The following is a 12,558-nucleotide window of genomic DNA, read 5'->3' as shown; positions in this document are numbered from 1 at the left end:
GTCGGGGTCTCCGGTGTAAAAGAGATTTCTTGATATGTCTAAGACCAAAATGACTCGCAGTTAGCACGGTATTGCGCAAGTCTCCCGGGACTTGACGGTAGACACTCGCGGAGTAAGAAGATTCTAGGCTCGTCGCACCTTTATTGGTCAGAATCAAATGGGGCCACCCCATCGCGGGACCCACTTTTTTCTCTTTGTCATTCAAAACTTCAAATATTTAGAGGCACGTAGTGCAAATAGGAGGAAAAGAATTTGTAGTGCAGTTACATAGATTTTTTATGGAGAAAGAGTTTTACCCTGTTAGACACAGTCGCTTCATCTACAGCCTTCTCTGCAATCTCCTTCTGGTCGACCTTCTGCATCACTTCTCTTTCTATACTACATTTAGGGTTCTTTCCACTTCTATTTTGAGCTTGAAGAATGTTTTGAGGTTGGATCGGAACTTGTTGGTATAAAATAAGAATGATGAATAATTTTTCGATGTTTTACATTTATCAATACAAGTATTTATAGGTTACCAAGAGATAATATTTTACATGATAAACATTATCACTAAGAGAGTTTACATAACTTTATAGTTACAAATTGAGGCAATCTCAACTTCTCTCATCCTTATCTTTATCTCTATCATGCCCCGGCAAGATGGAGCTCCAAGAGAAGAGTCCAATCTTGGCCTTTAAGAAGAAAAAACATGTTCGGGGAATCAGTTTGGTGAGAACATTTGTTAAATGATCAGCAGAGGAAACATGAGTCACCCGAAGAGCACCACTCTAAACTTGTTCTCGAATGAAGTGGTAATCCAAAGCCACATCATTCATGCGTGAGTAAAATACTGATTGGAGCACAGGTATATAACACCGATATTGTCACAATAAAGTACCGGTTGTCGTGAAAGAAAAACACCAAGTTCAGTGAGAAGAGAGCATATCCAACGGATCTCAGCTGTAGTGGTTGCAACAAATCTATATTCCACCTTGGTAAAGGATCGAGCCCCAGTCCGTTGCTTCTTAGAATTCCAAGAGATAGGATTGCAACCTAGGTAAACAATATAGGCATCAATTGAAGTGAAATTATCCTGCTTACCTGCCCAGTCAGCATATGAGAACGCATGAAGAGACAAAAAAGGTTGTCGATGTAGTACTATACTATAATCCATACTCCCACAAAGATAGCGTAACAAGTGATTGACAACATCCTAGTGATAAATTGGGCAATGCATAAATTGGGATAACTTATTTACCACATAAGCAATGTCAGAGCAAGTAAAAGACAAATATTACAGACTCCCGACAACAGTTCAATATTCAGATACTTCAGAGAATGTCGTGCTAGACTGAACTGTGAGTGTAAATTATGTGGCAAGCGGTGTAGCTACAGGCTTTGTATTTGTCATGCATGTGCGAGCAAGGAGATCAGAGATATATCGGTGTTGAGATAGATGTAGGCATTGAGAATGAGGAACAACTTTAATACCGAGAAAATAAGTCAAGGAGACAAGACACTGGAGTGAGAATCTCTGAGTAAGAAGGTGGACAAATGTTACCATAACTTGATCATTGTTTCCTATAATAATGATGTCATCTACATAGACCAGAATATCCAGCACAACTAAAACCGTGTGAGAGATAAATAAAAAAGAGTCTGCATGAGAGTTGGTGAACCCAAGGTAATGAGAAACTGGCACAACTCATGATTCCAAGCACAAGGTGCTTGCTTGAGACTGTAAAGGGCCTTGCGAAGTATGCAGATATAATTGGGATTATCACGATCAATGAAGCCCAATAGTTGTGTCATAAAGACATCCTCAGATAGAGTACCTTGGAGAAAAATATTATTAACATCAAGTTATCGAAGACCAATCACAACTTACTACAAGGCTAAGAAATGCGAATAGTGGTAGGCTTGACAATAGGACTAAAGGTTTCATGACAATCAAACCCAGGGCATTGGTGAATAGAGCATCATAGTCATTAGACATAATTTGACACCATTTGGCAACAAAACAAGCTTGTACAAGTCAATAGAGCCATCAAAAAGATATTTAGTACGAAGAATTCATTTTCAACCAACCAGATTTTGTGAGGTATCTGAGGGAACAAGTTCCCATGTCCCATTCCGAACAAGACCATCATACTCATCAGACATAGCTTGACACCATTTGGGATTGGTAAGAGTTTGAGTTACGATTGTGGGTTCACAATTGGCAAATGTAAGAACCTAGGTTGTGAACTTTAGTTTTTGGATGGGCTTGTAAATGTTATTCTTAGATCTGGTGACAATAACACGGGGAGGGGAAGAATCAAGCAGGGATGATAGGTGTGGGTTAGCCGATGTGGGAGTGTGATTTGGAATGGGGTGTGGTGGTGGAGGGGGTGAGGTGTGAGGTCATGAACGGGACTTGCAGAGGGCGCATGGATCGAAGTTTTAGATGGTGTGTCGGTAACCGGGAGGAAGGACACAGATGAACACCAATGGGAGAGTGTGTCAATTGATGAGATTGAAGTGCAGTGACTTAAAGGCGATAGGTATTGGGGTCAAGACATAAATAGGCACTTTAAGTGGTAGAGTACCCTAGAAAAAACCCAAGGAGAAGAACATGGAGTGAGCTTGTGGGAGGAGTATGGTCGGAGCCACAAATAACAAAGACAACCAAAATTGTAGAGTTTAGAGTAGTTAGGAGAGTTACCAAAAAGTTTGGCATATGGTGAAAGAAGACTAAACGTAGGTGCAGGTAGACGGTTGATGAGATAGACAATAGTGGAGAAGGCATATAACCAGTAAGAGAAAGGTATGGAGGCATGAAGAATAGATAAACCTGTTTCGATAATATGATGATGTCGTCGTTCAGAATACCCATTGTGTTTAGGTGTATGGGGAGAAAAAGTAAGATGAGAGATGCCATTGGTGGCAAAAAAAGAGGACATCGCAATGTCCAACGCCCCCGCTCCCCCCCTACCCCTCATTATCTGAATAGAGTGTCTTAATCTGTTTACCAAAGATCAATGATAAATTTAAATCAAATAAATGGAGAGGTCCAGACATATGAGAATATAATATCAAGAGGGGACGAAGAGACAAGAGTGGAGTGGAAAAATGGTAATTTATGACTTTTATTATGCTGACAAGAATTGCAAGTAAAATTAAAATTCAAAGGGTGTGATAAATGTAACTGAAAAGTGGACACGATGTGGCAGAGAATTGAAGACAATGGATGACCAAAACGATGATGTCATGCAAACAAAGTGGTCTAGACACTGGAGAAAATAATTATTTATGGAAATTGAACTTGGGACGATGGCCTTTCGTATATATCATCCTTAGTTCGACCGTGCAAAAGTGTTGCCCCTGTATGAAGATCCTTCACACGAAAAGAAATAGGTAAGAATTCAATGGAAGTATGATTTGATTGACAAAATTGAGAAATATAAATAAGATTCTTTTGCATGGTAGGAACACAAAAAACATTGTTTAATGAAAATTTGCACGAAAGTATAGAGAGAAATTTGTAACTAGTATGAGTAATAGGAAGACCCGTGCCATCACCAATCACAATGTCATCAGTGTCGTTATAAGGAGTATGAATAGAGAGATTACTCAAGTTGGTGGTAACATGGTGTGATGCTCCACTATCCAAATGCCAAGGAGATTAGTAGGAGAAGAGGTGGTTGCAAGATGTGCTAGTGGTTGTCATGATGTTGAAGAGCAAGGTTGCTAGTGAGAGGGGTTGCGATGAACCTTGAAAGGTGGCAAAGACTGTTGCATCTGGCAAAAGACATGACACTACGGAATGGAGTGTCCTTTTCTCGGCACAACTACCGACGGCCAAGGTAGGGTCGATGTTGAGATCAACCATCCAGAGTGGTGATGTTGTGAAGATCTAAGACAGTACCTAGCTGTGGGCATTATGAGGGCGCCCCTTGTTGTTAGTGATTATGATTACCTGACCTGCCAAAATTGGAGTGAGAACTGGCAAGATTTGCAGAGGCTGGAAGTGGAGAGGAGAGAGCTTGTAAGACACGTAGCGAGACTTCTTTATTAATGAGTTTTGCATGCAACTCATTAAAAGAAATTGGTTTGTCAGGACCATTGATAATATCAACAAGTGGTTTGTACTCATTGTTGAACCCATCCAAAAAATTTTCAGTAAGATCCTATGGATCTATAGGTTTTCCTAGGGCCGCAAGTTCATCAGCACACGTTTTAATAAACTGCATATACTCGGGAATTGTTTGAGACCCCTTAGTGTCATATTTGAGTTGTTCATTGATATGTTTGATGTGACCACGGGGCTGAGCATAAGTACTAGCCAAAATATTTTAGGCTTCATGAGATGTTCTTGATTGAGTGATAAGTGGGATAAGAGATGGCATGAGATAACCGACAAGAGCACCAAAAATCAGCTTATCCTAACGAAACCATATAGTATATTTGGGATTGGGAATGACAATATTATTGACTATCTTTGTGACTGAAGGCACTGGATAAAAACCATTAACGAACTTGTAGATATCATAACCAAAAATAATAACCTCCATCTAAAACTTCCAGCAAAAATAATTGGTGGAGGTGAGTTTGATAGAATTGTGGATGTGGAGTACCATAAGCGATGTGTTTGGGTCATGGGCATTGGGAATAGTTATTTGAGTATCTTCATGTGCCATGAGTATAAAATCAGCTTCGGGAGCTTTCTATTTTTTTTTTGTGTCGCACACGTGCGCACTCTTCGTCTTCCTGAATTCAATTGAATTCAAACCTCAGATTAAACCAAAGGTCGAAAAAAAAACATGGGAAGAAGAAGAGGGAAGGGGAATACCTATAGTGGCGACGAAGGTCGAGAGGGCGCTCGGTGGTGCGGCAATGCTGATGGTGGCGACGACGAGATGGCCCGCGGTGGTAGTTGGGCGACAACGAGTTGTTGGCGTTGGTTGCAAAGGCTCAATAGTGAGAGATAAGACGAATACCTATAGCAGCGGGAGGGTACGATGTAGCTCTGATACCATATAAAATAAGAAAAATGAATAATTTCCCGACGCTTCATTTTCATCAATACAGGTATTTATAGGTTACAAAGAGATAAAATTTTACATGACAAATATTAACTAAGAGAGTTTACATGGTTTTAGAGTTACAAGTTGAGACAATCTCAACTTCTCTCATCCATATTTTTATCTCTATCAGCGGATAGGGGTTTATGTTTGGTGGAGAATCTGCTAGGAAAGAGCTCGAGGTTGTCATAGAAGATATCTGTCATGGTAATGTCAAATCGGATGTGCAGAGAGAAGCTTCAATTGGGCCTTTTTTTCCCCCACACCTCAGGTTAGGGTTTTGAGTGCCTCATTTGGATTTCTTTAACTACTTCTTCTCCCCTAGTTTTGGTCGGATCTTTTTTGTTGTTCATAGCATCACTGAATTTATCATTTTGTTGTTATCGTAGTACTTTACCACCGGTATTAGCCGATATAACTCATGTAGAAATATTCTTGGACTATGTTAGTACTATTGTGGGCATTACTGCCCTCTTGAGTTGGATAGCTTGAGGAAGCACCATGTCATTTTGTTTTATGTGATTAACCAGTGATCATACACTATATGACTATCGAGGATGCATTCGGGTTTAGGGAATCGACTTCAAACATCTCATTGATTCAAACTAATATCAAGCAAAAACAATAATTTAATTTGAAAGAATACAATAGAAAACTTCCATACTCAAAACTCTACAAGTGTTTCTTGGAGTGCGGCAAGACCTGGGATAGATCTACTTCTTGATGTTGTAATGGGTCTCTTGACCATAGCTTACTCTGGGAAGCATATACTCTTCTAAGTGTGGCATAGCTCACCTAACTCAAAACTCCTCATTGAGGCCTTGAAATTCCCACAAAATCACTGCCCATGGAGAAATTTTTACTCTCTAGCTTTAGTAGTGAAATTGCAAAGAAAGTTTGACTTTCTTTAAGCCAAGTGTAATACTTAATTATATTTGTCCCATAATTTTTCCAAAAGATTCTCATATAACCTCTTTCAAAAAAGTGAAAATACAAAAGTAAAAATAAAAACTCACAACTTTCTTTAGAGAGATAGCCAATTCCTAATTAAGGCTTCCAAATCATTAAACATGAGCAATCAAAAGATTGGAGTTTGTTGCAACTAGGATTGCTAAGAAGAAATGCTGAGATTTTGGAAAATATAAAAATTTTGACCTTTTTTTCTAATGAATGGGTAAAAGTGGAACTTTATGATACAAAAATCCTTCATGTCATTTTTTAGTATCATTACTTATTATGATAAATAATTTATAGATCATGTTACATCATGCTTCCTCGTCTGCACAAGCTACTACTTCCATGTCTTGCACCATTCGAGGATGGCTCGACAAGTTCAGAGATGCATGATGATCAACCACTTGAGGAGGACTATCAAGTCCCACAGACCTGGGGTCTTAAAGACGACTCAAAATTTATTTCCTATTTTTCACAAATTACTATATGTTTGTAGTTTTTTTATTTGCTTTGCGTATAACTTTCGAGCTTATATAGATGCCTCTACATTTTCTCCATCCACGTCACATTGTTCCATGTTATATCCATCCACATCCTCGATTGGGTGAGGACGCAGTTGTCAAAGGGATCCAGAGTAGACTGTCATGAGATAGGTACGTAGGGAGATCCTTGTGGAGTTTAGGGATTAATAGAAAAGAGTTTCGAAGACTTATAGTCCCCTCTTCACTCATTGGGTAAATCATGTCCTTCACAACCACATAGATATGAGGATAGAGAAAGTTCAACGCTTACATTGGTGATTCATTATCAATTGGGTACCCAAATATTACGGTAAATATTAAAAATTAATCTATAAGATTTTATCATGGGCCTATATTGATAAAAAATTGTTTGGTGATATTCTTTTGCTCAAGGATAATTTTGACAATGATATGCAGAGTAACATAGGGACATGGGCCGTTGTGCATTCCATATGAGGTACCATATTTTGGCATCAAAATACGAGTATGCATGCCCGGTACAAGCACAAAGGCGGTCACCTTGTTGCACTTTCAACCCCTTATATAGGAGTTTCCCTAGAGGACAGACAATGGTGGTGTCAAAATGTATTTGAAGGGCCTGGATTTCAGGTAATTGAATTTGTAAAGTTTTTGTTTACAAGTTTCAATTATTTTTTAGTTTTTTTGCCATTTAATTCTATATTGCAAAAACATTCCCTTCTGAATACTGAAAATGTTAGAAAACAAAATATCCGACATATCACATCCGAGAGGAGATGGGTATGTATTTGAATTGAATTATTTTTTAAATTTTATTTGCACTTATATTTCAAATATTTAGTGTGAAAATTCTATCAACGAATTTAGAAATTCTTTTGAAAAAGAAATAAACTTTTCTGGTAAAGACATCAAATCTCCGCGAAGGAATTGGGGGATTTGTTGGTAGAGTTTGATTGAATCCTATGCCAACAAAATTCTCAATTTACTGGCAAAGTTCAAATTATATGCCAGCAAAATTAAAATTTTAGTGGCAAAGTTCGAACTCTATTCGAGTGAAATTGGAAATTCGTGGGTATTGTTTCTGATTCTCTACCAAAGAATTAAGAAATTCGTTTACATAGTTCAAGTTTTCTACTAACAAATTTGAAAATGTGTTGTCTTAGACCTCAAACTATGCCAATGAATTTCTAATTACGTTATGAAAAAGTCTACCAACAAAAACAGGAAAAAAAAACTATCCCAGTGATTTTTTTGCTTATAAAAATTCTTTTTGCGAATTATTTATTTTGGCGGCCAAAATATCCACTAGCAAAAGTGTTTTTCCTTGTAGTGCTTGTTGTTTTACCTTGTCTCATGAGGCACCAAGAATTGCACAAATTCTTGCATTTGTCCTATCACACAACCCTCAAACTAGGAAGAACCTAAGAACTTAGTGCAGAAAATATTATGTGATGGTACCATACCGTATAATGTAATAACAAAGAGAATAAGATCAATAAGGGGATATTTTTAAAACTCAATTGTTATTTTAAAATTTAGGGTTTGCTTGGAACCAACATAAAATAAAAGAAAAAGGAGAAAAAAACTATTTTCTATTATTTGGCAGCAAAGAATCACTGAGAGAAAAGAAAATAAGAGGGAAAGTCACTTTCTCTCTTAGTTAACAATTTCTCTCCCAAAAATGATGAAATTTGGAGAGAAAATTTTAATCATTAAAATTTTAAAATATTACTATTTCTCATTTCTTTTCCATTTTCAACGTGTGTCCAAACAAAAGAAAAGAAACTACTTTCCCTTTCATCTTTTCTCTCTCTCTTCTTTTTCTTTTCTCTCATGGCTACTTACTTCTTAAGCTTAGCAGATTCTATTGGTCATGACGATCTTATTAAATATTATCCTAAATATGAATTTTAAGTATATTCTTAAAATGATATAATTTATGATGCTAATTATAGGTGTTCAAGCTGCTTAATGTGCATGTTTAATCTCATATTTAACTTAATCTAGAAGTTTAGAAGTTTTATAACTTGTGCAAGAGGTAGTAGTAGCTCAAGAAATAATTCAATAAAACTAGGGTTTTACATACATGTCCACTTAGTGTACACCTTTTCATTGATCACACTCTTGACTTGGAAGGTAGAATGGGTTCAATTAACAAATTCCTTCTGGATTTTACAACACCGGTATACATCTTTATACAATTATTTCGTTCTCTCATGCTACATTTGTAACTGTTGTAGGAAGAAAAAAAGAATACAAAGAAAGACAAAGAACAATGGAGAAGATAGTAATTTTATAGTGGTTGAGCTATGCCTACGTCCATCGGAGCGACGACCTGTAATCTTCACTAATTATAATCAAGGTTACATAATCCATATTTATACTAAACCCTAGAGGTATTTGTGTAGGAACACAAATACCCCTGTACAATAATACCCCCAACCTCATGTATGAGCCATATACTCAAAAATCTCCACCTTGGTGAATATTCACCCCTTAAGAAAAAGAAAACATAACTTAAGATTCCACCTGGAACAATAGGTTGGGGTCGTCTCTCATCTAGCAACTGGAGACATTAAGTCCAATCAATTCTTGAACTTATCTGTAGTAACAGGCTTTGTCAACATGTTTCCTGCATTCTCAGAAGTGTGTTCTTTTTCAAGCAGTAGTTCACCTGATGAAACCAATTCCCTGATCCTGTGAAACCTCACATCTATGTGTTTGGTCTTCACATGATACACCTGGTTCTTTGCCAAATAAATGGCACTCTGACTGTCACAATGCAACTGAACTCCACCTTGCTGGACACTTAACTCCTTAACCAACCCTGTAATCCACAAAGCCTCCTTGGCAGCCTCAGCTATTGCCATATACTCTGACTCAGTAGTAGATAGTGCAATTATAGACTGTACCATAGATTTCCAACAAATAGGTCCTCCCACAAAAGTAAATACATAACCTGTGGTAGACCTCCTGTCATCCAAGTCCCCTGCATAATCTGCATTCACATATCCCACAACTGAAGGAACACTCTGTTGTCTGCTGAACATGATGTCATAATTTGTATTACCCCTCAAGTATCTGAAAATTCACTTAACTGCATCCTAATGCTATCGACCCGAATTTGAAAGAAACTTGCTAACCACGCTGACAGCTTGTGCCAAATCCGGTCTCGTACAAACCGTAGCATACATCAAACACCCAACTGCACTAGCATATGGGACCTTTGACTGTCATTAACTTCATCATCTGTTTTTGGGCACTGAGCAATAGACAATCGAAAATGATTCGCTAAAGGTGTACTTATTGGTTTTGCATTACCCACGCTGAACCTATCCAACACCTTCTCAACATAGCTATATTGATATAGCCATAATCTCCTGGAAGCTCAGTCCCTACGAATCTCCATCCCAAGAATCTTCTTGGTTGTACCCAATTCCTTCATGTCAAATTCTCTATTCAACAAAGTCTTCAACTTATTGAACTCACTCATACTCTTTGCAGCAATCAACATATCATCCACATAAAGTAGCAGAAAAATAAAAGAATCATTATCAAGACTTTTCACATAAACACAACAATCATACTCACATCTTTTATAACCAATTCGGATCATGTAAGAATCAAATCATTTGTACCACTGCCTCGGAGATTGCTTCAACCCATAAAGTTATTTCTTCAAATTAAAGACCAAATGTTCCTGTCCAAGGTGACTAAACCCTTCTGGCTTTACCATGTAAATATGTTCCTGCAAGTCACCATGAAGGAAAGTTGTCTTTGCATCCATCTGCTCCAACTGCATATCTGAATGTGCTACTAATGCCAACACTGCCCTGATGGAGGTGTGTCTGACCACAGGGGAGAAGACCTCATCATAGTCAACCCCTTTCCTCTGTAAGTAACCCTTTGCTACTAGATGAGCCTTGAATTTTTTCCCTTCTTTTTCTGATACTACTTATTTCTTCTTATACACTTTCTCCCTATCACTCTCTTCCCCTTGGGAAGCTCCACCAACTCCCATGTCTGGCTTTTATGCAGAGACTCCATCTCCTCCACCATAGCACCCATCCATCCCCGCTACTAGTAATAAGCTCATAAAAAATCAAATATTCAAAACCATATTGAGTAGGTGGCTTGATAGTACTTTTAGGTTTGTCTGTGGCTATACGATGATGTTACTGATCACCTGAGCTAGAACTTTCTGCATGTTGAGCATCCTTTTCTCTACCATAGTTCTCTAGCTCCACTAACACCACATGCTCATTGGTGCTGCAATTTTTTGGTACTTGTTTCTCTTCTTCCTGAGTTCGCTGCAACATGGTTTTTTCATAAAAAAACCACATCTCTACTGATCACCGTCTTGTTTGCCTTCGGATCCCAGAGCTTGAAGCCTTTCACCCCTTTCTGATAGCCTAGAAAGATACATTGTCTAGACTTCACATCAAGCTTTAACCTCTCCTCGCTAGAAACATGTGCATAGGCTGGACAACCAAACACTCTCAAACCAGAGTAGTCTACCTCACTGCCTATCCACACCTCCTCTGATACTTTCCCATCTAGTATTGCTCTAGGTGATCTGTTAAATTAAGAAACAAGCCATATTCACTGCTTCTGCCCATAAATTCTTTGCAAGCTCTACATTCAACCTGAGACATCGAGCCTTTTCAGCTATAGTTTTGTTCATCCTTTCCGCCACACCGTTCTGTTGTGGTGTCTTGCTGTGAAGTGTCTCTTAATTCTATGTTTCTCACATAACTCGTTGAACTTTGAGTCTGTGTACTCAGTACTATTGTCTGATTGGAGGTATTTAATCTTCCTCCCTGTTTGGTTTTCTACTTCAGTTTTCCACAACTTAAACTTGGCAAACGTTTCTGACTTGTGTTGCATGAAGTACACCCAAACTTTTCATGAGTAGTCATCAATAAAGGTCATGAAATACATGTGTCCTCCTCGGGATGCTACTCTTACTGGCCCCCAAACATCCGAGTGAACATAGTCAAGAATCCCCTCTGTCTTGTGTGTGGCAGCCTTGAACTGCACCTTATTTTGTATCCCAATGACACAAAACTTGCATAAATCAAGTTTGCATGTTTTGACGCCCTTCAATAGATTTCTCTTAATAAGCTCCATCATCCCACACACTTCCATATAACCTAACCGCATATGCCACAAGACTGTACAGTCTAACTTAGACTCTACAATTGCAACTCCACCTACAATTGTGGTACCTTGTAGTGTATAGATTTTGCTAGATATTTTCTGCCCTTTCATCACTGTTAAGACACCTTTACTAACTTTCATTATTTCACTTGCAGACTTGTACCTATATCCATTACAATCTAAAATGCCCAATGAAATCAGATTCTTTCTTAAATCAAGTATACGTCTAACATCACACAACATTCTAACCACACCATCAAATATTTAATTTGTATACTCCATATTCCAATAACTCTGCATGAAGCATCATTACCCATCAGAACAAAACCAGAGTTTACTAACTTGTAGATGTGAAACCAATCTTTATTTCGCGTCATGTGATAAGAGCATGCTGAATCCAGAATCCAAAAATCTTTGAGATGATCTGAACTGAATGAGACAGAAAGCATATCCCCATCACCATTGTCTAAGTCTTCTTCTTCCACTACATTCGTAAACTTTAATGGACCCTCTCTATTCTCTGCATTCTCTTTCTTTTTCTCTAGACAATCCCGTTTTATGTGCCCCTTTTTTCCACACTTAAAGCACGTGATGTCCTTCCTCTTCCTGGATTTAGAACGAGGTTTATTGTTGCTCGATCCACTCCGAGACTTGTTTCTTCCACATTCTTGGTTACCCTTCACCACAAGTCCTTCACCTTGTGAAGTCTCATCATTGACTTTCTTCCTCTGATGGAAGCCTAATAGAGTACTTATGATTTTCTCCAATTCGAGAGTTTCTTTTCTCCACATTAGAGTCGTAACCAAATTTTCGTACGTAGGAGAATTCGGTAGGGAATTCAGCAATATTAACGTCTTGTCTTCATCTTCAAACTTCACATCAACCCGCTTCAAATCACT

The sequence above is a fragment of the Aristolochia californica genome, unplaced genomic scaffold (assembly GCF_029961685.1).
Source record: "Aristolochia californica isolate CCGP_79_NKW_82.1479 unplaced genomic scaffold, dmAriCali1.0.hap1 SCAF_13, whole genome shotgun sequence".
Taxonomy (NCBI): Eukaryota; Viridiplantae; Streptophyta; class Magnoliopsida; order Piperales; family Aristolochiaceae; genus Aristolochia; species Aristolochia californica.
Note: the sequence above shows the minus strand (reverse complement) of the source record.